This window comes from Sceloporus occidentalis, unplaced genomic scaffold (assembly GCF_023333645.1).
Source record: "Sceloporus occidentalis isolate IW3139 unplaced genomic scaffold, rSceOcc1.0.p SCAF_24, whole genome shotgun sequence".
Taxonomy (NCBI): domain Eukaryota; kingdom Metazoa; phylum Chordata; class Lepidosauria; order Squamata; family Phrynosomatidae; genus Sceloporus; species Sceloporus occidentalis.
This window is the reverse complement of record NW_028317004.1, coordinates 2,202,813-2,212,937: the sequence shown is the minus strand read 5'-3', so window position 1 is coordinate 2,212,937 and position 10,125 is coordinate 2,202,813.

Below are 10,125 nucleotides of genomic sequence, written 5' to 3'. Positions count from 1 at the left end.
ATGTAATTTTGTGACCAATGATGTACCAGGTATGTCATGAAAAGATGTCCTTAGAGTACCAATGACCTGGGACCTGGTCATTGTCCCACATCACTGTGATCGTAGGGTCATTGCTCTAGCTGAACGCTCCAACGGTCAATTGCTCATGCTAAAGCAGATCCTCTAATAAAACCATTTTCTTTAATTATATTTTACTTTAACATAAACATAACACTTTAACACAAATATAATTTGTGTGAAAAGAGGAAAATAACAGTAATCTGTAAATATTTATTTGCAATGTGTCTATATCTTCTAAGATTTTTGTCTCTAAGGCGAAACTTGGTTTTCTCTGTCAGATAAATTCTCCTGGTGCAGCTCTTTACGGCAGCCGCCAGCAGGGCCGGCCCAAGGCAAAATGCCGCCTGGGGCGAAGTTTAAAATGCCGCCCCCCCACCCATTATCTACCCTTCCTCTGCCTCCCCCTCATTATCTACCCTTCCTCTCCCGCCCCATTATATACCCGTCCTCTCCCTCCCTATTATCTACTCTTACTCTCCCTCCCTATTATCTACCCTATTCCCCCCCTTTGTACTTTTCAGCAGTCCTGCGGCGAGTCTCCCTGCTCGGTCTCGGTGCCGGCTTGGAATGCTGAGCCCCAGAAAAGATGTCATCTTCCAGCGCTCAACATTACAAGCCGGCAACGAGACCGGCAGAAGAGAGAGAGGAGCGCCGAGCGGGTAAGCGAAAACCACAAAAAAGGGCTTGGGGCGGCAAGCGAGTCATCTGCCCAGCACTCAGATTCACATTCAATGACTCACTGAATCATTCAGAGGAACTATGAGTCGTCAGTTCACTGAATAGTTCAAAGTGACTCTGAAGTACTCTTAACTGCCCCATGGATTTATATTCCCTTTAGTTTGCACCCTTTAACTCTAACTGCACCTTAAGTTAACTTTATTAAATTAAATTAACCCTCACTCCTCAGCATTAAATTAACCCTAAAGACCCCCTTAACCATAACTGCCCTAAATTAACCCTAAAGACCCCATTAACCATAACTGCCCCTAAATTAACCCTAAAGACCACATCAACCATCAGTGGCGTCGGCAGGGGGGGGCAGAGAAGCACATGGTCCCCTACATCATGCTGTGCCCCACCGCACTGATTGACACGGAGGAGAGAGAGGGGCGCCAAGTGGTCGCTCAGGAATACGTTTTCAGCAACCGCTCGGCGCCTCCTCACTCTCCTGCGCGAGGCCTCTGTCCTGGTCGTGGTGCCGGCATATGATGTCATAATGCTGAGGACTGAGGGTTAATTTAATTAATTTAATAAGGTTAACTTAAGATGCAGTTAGAGGTAAAGGGGGGGCAAACTAAGGGGAATCTAAATCCTGGGGGCAGTGAAGAATAATCCTGTATTTATTTATAAGTATTGTGTCAATGTGCTGTAATTGATTCTCTGACCAATTCTCTGAATGCGGTTGCCGAGCGGTTGCCGAAAACGTATTCTCTGAACAACTCTCTGACATCAGGGAAACACCCCAGAGAGTCAAACCCAGAGAGTTCCCAGGTATGGCCATATCTATCCCTTACATATAGTACCCTATAGGGTAGTATTTTTCATACTTATCGCAACAGGTTTGGGGGTTGTGAACAAGGGCAGGGGGTTATAACTTTTAGATGTTGTGCTATGGCAATGGGATGTAAGGTTTTTTATTTTTTTAATTATTTTGTATAATTTATTTTATTTTTTTATAATTTTTTAATATTTTGTAAGTGCAGTACTATTAGAGGTCCTCTTAGGGACCTCTTGACCATGCTATTTATGCCAGGGGGTTAAAAGGCATATCATGGGCACAGTGGCATAAAGGAGGGTATAAGGCATTTCTGGAGGCTGAGTGGCATATAGGGGGTTAAAAGGCATATCATGGGGCTGAGTGGCATATAGAAGGGTATAAGGCATTTCTGGGGGCAGAGTGGCAAGCCTTGGGGCATAACTGGGGGGCAGGTTGCCAAATAAAAGGAAATAAAAACAAAAGCAATTTTTATCTCAATCATAGCTTTTAGTAAATATAAAAAAATAGTTGACATGAATTAATATTTACTAGTAAATACGGTAACTTGTGTGGGTACACTAAATGGGTGAGGAGAAAATTACATCTAAACACAAGCACAGCAAAAGTGTTAAAACAGCCTTGGTCCCAAAGGGAACAAAAAATAAAAAAACAGCCTGTCCTTTATGGGGTTAAAGGGGAAAATGGGAGGGGAGTGGAGCATGTCAGGACCCGTGACCTGGAAGATTCAAGTGTTGACTCAGGGAACCTAAGAAGCGATGCTTATCCTGGAGTTCTCCGGGCCAAACCCGAAGAGTTCCCTGGTATGTTTATAGTTTCATACTGTTTTTTTAAGGTCAGTGTCAGTTGCATCTTTAATAATTTGTCAGTTTTCAGACACAGGCTGTGATGCTGTTGCAGTGTTCTGTGCTCAGTCTTTATGACATCATGTGTTTTGCAGCACAAGTTTAGTGAGTGCAGGGCACTGAACATTTGTTCCTCTGCCAGTTAGTTGAGAGGAGCTGCCACTGTCTTGGATAACTTTATTCAGTTCAGTTGATATATTCTTCGGAAATATGTCTTACTGGACACTAAGCGATTTTACCTGTCCTGTTCCATATAACGCTTTGGGTTTCATTACCAGAATTGATGATGGGTTTTGCTGCTATGAATGGCAGTCTATCATAGTGAGTTGCTTTATTGGAGAAATTGTGATAAACTTTACAATGAATGCTGTGAGAAACATCGAGAGAGATAACAGACAATCTTCAATTCAAGAGTGGGAGGAGAATATAGAAGAATATGTCCCTGGACATGTTTACTCTGATGCTGTTCCTCCACCAGAGGAAAGTGAAGAGGACACAGGAGAAGCCATCTCTAACACAATCATTTCAGAGTACGTTGCTGAACCTAACGAGGAAACACCATCTGATAACACCATTTACACCAATGCTGTTCCTCCACCAGAGGAAAGTGAAGAGGACACAGGAGATGCTGTCTCTAACACGATCATTCCAGAGTACGTTGCTGAAGCTAACGAGGAAACACCATCTGATAACACCATTTACACCAATGCTGTTCCTCCACCAGAGGAAAGCGAAGAGGACACAGGAGAAGCCATCTCTAACACAATCATTTCAGAGTACGTTGCTGAACCTAACGAGGAAACTAGATCAGATAACACCATTTATACCAATGCTGTTCCTCCACCAGAGGAAAGTGAAGAGGACACAGGAGATGCTGTCTCTAACACCATCATTCCAGAGGACGTTGCTGAAGCTAACGAGGAAACTAGATCTGATAACACCATCTCCTCCGCTGAAGCAGATCATAACAGCTCACCTACTCCAACCCCAAAGGTGAGCAGACGACAGAATGTGTTGGAGATGCTGGCAAATTTTTTCTTAAAGAAGACCAAAAATGGAAGACAGCCAGCCACAGAAAAACTTACAAAAAGTTCCCACAAATACTCTTGTTTTGGAGGAATGTTTGGAAAGTGAAAGGTCTGGTCAAATTCGATTAGAGAAGGAAAACAACAGAAGAAGAAAACAACACTCAGATACTTTACTTTACTTTGACCAGAGAGCGATTTAATGTATACTGTTCATTTGTATGTAATAAATTAATAATCCTGAGAAAAAAACAGCATATGTGTGGTAAAAGTTAAAACATTAGAGGAGGGTGAACTGAGTGTATTGAGTGTAAAGGTGTGCGAGGGGCCACTGGGGCCAGTTTGCTTTACCTCACCCCACACCTGGAGGTCCCAGGCTCAGTGAATTGAATTGAAATGGCAACTCTCATGCAATTTCCTATCTTTTGTATTATATTGCCATTATATTGCCATTTTTGGGGTATGTCGGTTCAGCGACCCACCCCCTTTCCTGCGCAGAGTGTACTCATATAAACTGTATATTGGTTTTTTTCAATTAGAGAGAGGGCTTTCTTTTGATACCATAATTAGATAACTAGCTGAAAATTTAGGATGAGAATTTTAGTAAAAACTAGCTTAAATTAGGAAAAAACAGACCATGCGCGTTGTAGATTCCACATTTCGCTCTAGTGGCCCTATGCCTCATTTGCACCCCCTAATTCTAAATACCCCCCACCCCATAAAAGTATATATTTCTGTTAAGCAGACAACCCAGAGTATCTCATCAGGGGCATTTGGACATTTTTCATGCAGCCATTTGGCCATCAGTCACTGCCAAAGTTGTCTGTAGCAATAATTTCCTGCTCTTTTTTTCAGCAACGTTGTTGCAAAATTGTTTAGCTGCATCTTCTGATTACGGAAATACCTCACATCCTTAGTTTTATTTTTCTTTCCTAGAGAGCCATATCCATCCCTCACATATAGTACCCTATAGGGTAGTATTTTTCATACTTATGGCTTAACGGGTTTGGGGGGTTTAAACTACCTTTTAGATGTTGTGCTATTCCAATGGGATGTAAGTTTTTTTCTTTTTAATAATTTATTTTATTTTTTATATTTTAAGATCACACACACAGGTATATATATATATATATATATATATATATATATATATATATATATATATATATGCGTTACACATGAATCGGTTCATGAATCGATTCATTTCAATTAATAACTCGAAATGAACCGATTCACGTTAATGATCCGAACTTCCCATCACTAATAGTCATACGAATAGGCGAGCAAGCGACTATCTATACTTATAACGCATAATACTCGACATAAATAAAAGGCCGGAAACAGGGGATATTAACCATACTGTCAGATAGGTCCCCACTCCGCCACAACATTAACAAACGCCAATCGTATCAGCGGTGCCCTTCACCCGGAAGAAGAACCTTATTGGCTTGTGGCATCTGGACGAGAAATGGGCGGGGATTAAACGCTCTTCCGCCAATCTCGGGGCGGTGACCGTCTGAAGCTGCCGTATGGGTCTGGCGGAGGTAGGTAGGTATTAATACCGATAACGATCAGTACTCTATTATTACTATTAGGTATCAGCAGAAGAGAACTCGCACTATGAACTGGCATTGTGCTGAAACTGAATCGATCATCCCAATTTACAGTAGTGCGTTACCTAAAGTATTTCAGCGCACCGAATCTCCTGTCTGTTCTTTTGCGTTAAGCGATAAAATACTTTTGCAGTCTCGACAGTATTTTATTCACGGTAAACGGAGTGTTGCAATGTTCCGCCTTCCAGCTGCTGAACAGTACGGTGTACGGCCGATGAGCATTATGGAAGTTGTAGTGCTCAGCTGACAATTTTTTTTTATTAATGTTAAGGTCATTACTTGTCATTAATACTACAGGTTGGGTTATTTGGGCTTACCTTTCCTTTTAGAAAACATTAGTATTTTATGCTACTTATAACAAGACAGGGCAATGTGAGGTGTAACTACTGTATGTTAAGTAGCATTGTCTTGTAAAGATGTTAGTTTAAATTCTCAAGTACTGATGATATATTATATATATATAAATATTTTTATAAACAATTTTAGGTGCCATTATTATTGCTTCCTAATGAGTGACCAGATGTGGTGTTTTTGATTTATTGCTTTTTATGTGGATGAGAATACATTGTCTATTGCATATCCCTGGATGAAACCTGTACAATATCTCCATTATTTACTCAAAGCCCGTCTTGCTCCCAGTAACCCCAGTTGTTGCAAGTCACTGCGTAATTGAATAAAAGCATTGTTTGTGGAAATTCATGCTGTCCACCTTAGCTTTACTACTTAAACTTTGTCCTGTACTTTTTTTTTTGTAACGTTACCATGTCCTAAATCTATAAAACAGAGACATCTGGGTACAGCTGACTGGTCTATATGGTGGAAGTCATTCTCTTTGCCAAAAGGAACTTTCGACTGCTTCCTGATTAAATAACAGGTAAGGATACACAAAATGTTTTTTTTTATTATTTGACTACAATTGTGCCTGAGACTATAGCATGCATTTCTGCCTTAAAACATAGTTTGGTGTCCAAAAAACTTAGTTTGGTGTCCAGAGATTTTGGGAATTGCGTTAATGTCCTCTGAAGCTGTGATGGCGAATCTCATTGACCACCAAAAATAAATTTCACCATAGCCTGTCCAAAAAGAATCAAATGGACAGTGCAAGAACCTATTGTAGTTTTGTGCTGTAACCTGGTTCTTTCCAACAAGGGTCAGATTTGTTGCCCTTCTGAAAATATTTAAATACACGAAATGTTAATGTCCGTTTCTGGGGAAGTGGGAGGTTTTTTTTATTGCGATATTCACTAGAAATAACTACTAGAAGCAGTGCCTCGAAAGAAAAAAAAAATTTTTGTGCTTTCTTGTATTTCAGGAAGATGTGTGAAGTAGAGATTGGCACTCGTGTGTATGCAAAGATGTGTCTTCATGCTGCAAGGTATCCACACTGCACTGTTAGTGGGGCCCTTGTGGGCCGCAGAGGGAATGGATGTGTCACCTTATGTGATTGTGTGCCTATCAATCATCTCTACCTTCCCTTGGCGCTCAGTTTAGAAGTGGCTCTCACACAGGTACTAATTTTTCCAACATCTCGGTTCATCGCCATTTCTTTCGCCTGTCTCTTAAAAGTCAGTGTTTCTCATTTTTTTTTGTCTTGCTTGTCTTTCCATTCTCTTTTTCATCTTTAACTGTTTGATGCTGACTTGTGCCTGTCGCTATAGTGCAAGGATGTCTATTCTTTCTCATTGACAGGGAATTTAATATTATGTCACAACTGACATGTTGCTATATAATACGCTAGAAATATTTAATATTTACATTCAGATAATGCAAATGAAGCTGTGAATACAGATTTTGTATTACACAGATACTGATTATGTTTGTAAGCTTGCGAGCAGGGCTCTCTCCGCCTAATGTATTGGTTTGTCTTAGTCTGTCAATTCTCGTCTTGTCATACCCCTTGAATATATGTATTGTATTAAGCGCTGTGTAGATTGTTGGCGCTATATTAATAATAATAATATTATTATTATTGTTTCTGCAATAGCAGTGTTAGTATACCTTAACCTGGAAAGGTAATAGAAACCAGCACAACAGACCTAAATAAGCTGCTTTCTCTTAATCATGGCAAAACACTGAAATCATGATTTGTCTATGGTCACATTTAACTCCTCTGTAAATTAAAACCGTGATGAGTCTTCCTGTAGCCTTTTGTCCTTTCACAGACAATAACTTGCTATTTGTCACTGCTATCTTTGATTGTTTCACAGATTGATTCATGGAGCGCTCCCCAAGGCTTGGTTATCGCTGGCTATTACCAAGCAAACGCCGGGCTGAAGGACAACAGGTATAACTTGAGTTACCGTGCTTTCCTTGTTTCCCCCAACTACATGTATTACACCTGACGCTAATATCTACTGTTCACTTAAGGAAAGTTTTCCATGGGAATGGTGATTATGACCTCTGTATGGTTTGCTGGGCATATCAAGTTATTTGCCCCCATGAGAAATGCAGAACGCACATGTCTGCTCACCATGCAACAGCCATAGACAATGCAAATGAATTATTAACTGACTAAATCATCCCCCGGTCACACTGCATGTGTGTAGTTGGGAACAGTCTGTTTTCTGCCAGTGCCACTTCATCTCAAATTCACAATCACGTTTATGATCTTCGAACATCCCTTTAATAAAATCCTTGCTACCGCCTACGTATTCTAACACCCTCTTTCCTCAATAAAATATTCTACCCTCTCTCAGTCCTGGTTGTGCGGCTCAGCGTACGGCGTCTCTAATTTCAGAATATCAGGAAGATGCTGTGTTAATAATGGTAAGTGATTTCAAAGGCCTGTCTCTTTCCCTCTCCTTACCAATTGTTAAGCCGCTCTTCTCTTCCTTGTGTAGCTAGATAACGAGCATCTGTCTCTGAATCCCGGGGTCCCTCCCCTTACTGTTTTGCACCAGAACAGCAGCAAAGACTGGGTACCCAAGGAAAAGACATTGTAAGTACCTGTGCTTTCTATACTTAAACTGTTATCACCCTAATTACCGGCTTTACTTCCCACCTCTCCATCAGAGAAGCATTCTTTCTATTGGAAATTAATCATGATTTACTTTATCCTGCACTGTGATTAAACGGGTGGCACAGCCAATGAGAAGCAAGTTGCACAGATATATTCCGTTGGAAAACGAGTTCCTCCGTAACACCAATATGATCTTTAAGCACTTTTTTTTTAAAACTAATTTATTGCAGGGTCATGTGGGGTCATTGGGAGGAGACCCAACGAATCACAAGGCAGCTTCTTCACACTAAAGCCTATCAACGACTGGTTGACTTTGACACTCACCTGGATGACATCAGGGCTGACTGGACCAATCAGGAACTGAATTTGGAAATCGCACGTCTGTCTGCAGCAGCAAACGGCCGCACCTAGATTTTAGGATTCCTGCTTTGGGACAGGTTTGGGTTTATCTGCCCGCTGTCTCTGCCACTCCCATTGATGGGTGAATGTACTCGTACATCTATACATTTTGCACATTTTAAGGAACAGAAACGGAAATAGAAATATTAGCCCAAGAGAGGATCCGGTCTTAAGTGAAGGTTGATACCTTTTTTTTTTTTTTATTGGTGAGTCAAATGAAGGCACCTCTGTGTGGCAGATCACAGAAATAATTTTCCTTCGTTATTATGTTTATTGTCTGGATTTAAGAAATATGTGCATGACAAGTATAAAGTATATTTTAATGGCCACGGTCCTACATGCACTGTAACCATGCATTCAGTTGGGTTGACTTTTTAACCATAAAACGTATAAAAACTCAATATTTCATGTTTAACCCATATTTCCCTGAACCGTTAATGGAACTTATATCTGGACATATATGAAAACTTTTAAGGTGAATGAATACCTCACCTGTGTTTAGGTACTTATGTAGAATGAAACACGATTTTGTATATAAATTGCCTAAGGTTAATATAGGGTGTCAGATTGAGTTACATAAACATTTAGGGTTTTGTATTGCTTCCTTTGATACCATTTCTGTTTTTTTTTTTGCTTTCATCCATTGTTAATATACTGTTATTTATTTCTGGCCTCTGCAGCTCAGTATACGAAATAAATGGGACACTACAGTGTAAAAAAGGCTTTGTTTGTGAAATAGTTTTTTGTCTATCTCATTCTAAATATGGCAAAATTTCAAGTACAATGTCCGAGAACACCTGAATAGTGAATGCATAGTATATTTTTTTTATTTACTAATCAGACCTTCAAGCACAAACTCCAACCAATACTCCAATCTTCATGGACCAGTTACTGTTTTACCCGTTTCTAATGGACCTTTCCAGTCTCCTCACTTGCCTGTGTATGAAATATCATACCGTCTTATCTTTTCTCAGTCTCTTCATCTTCTAACTACCATGCTGTACATGCTCTCTGCATACCAGCACCACCACATACTATATTGCTCCCTGACTGCTTTCTACTTCTTTTCACATGCACTTCCTCTACTATGACACCCCCTGTCCCATACTTGGTAGCTTGAAAATCCCTATACATTCTCTAGCCTCTAAATTAATTTATATGTATTTCTTTGGTCTTGTACAGTTTACTAAATCCCTACTAGTAAGAATACATACACTGTATTTTATTTAAGCCTTTGCTCAATATCACCCCCCCCCTTTGACATTTGCCTTATGATGTTATCTTACCCTCTATGTCTTATGACTCTCATGTTCCCAATCTTCATCAATTCATCTACTTGATTTGGATCTTTGTTTCTTTGTTTTGTTGGCCCCACCTAATTTTCAGCATTTGTATGAAAATTGGTATAGTATAGTTTTACGATTTGTTTTTCTTTCTTCTCAAACAAGCACTACCTGTCCTCTTAATCTTGTCCCCTCTGATCCTACTGCATAACATCCCAAAAATGATCACCTCTCTGTTCGATTTTCAACACTAACTTCATCCCCACCCCATCTTGATTTACCCCTTTTACTTCTCAACCCAACCATATCTACCTCAATACCACCTCACTCTAGACAAAACGCCTGGTTGTCAGAATTTTATTAACGTAAAGAGGTTGTGAAAATACAGGAAGGTCATAACTAACATGGATTGGAGTCGTCCAGTAATCCATTGGATTATGAAGCGG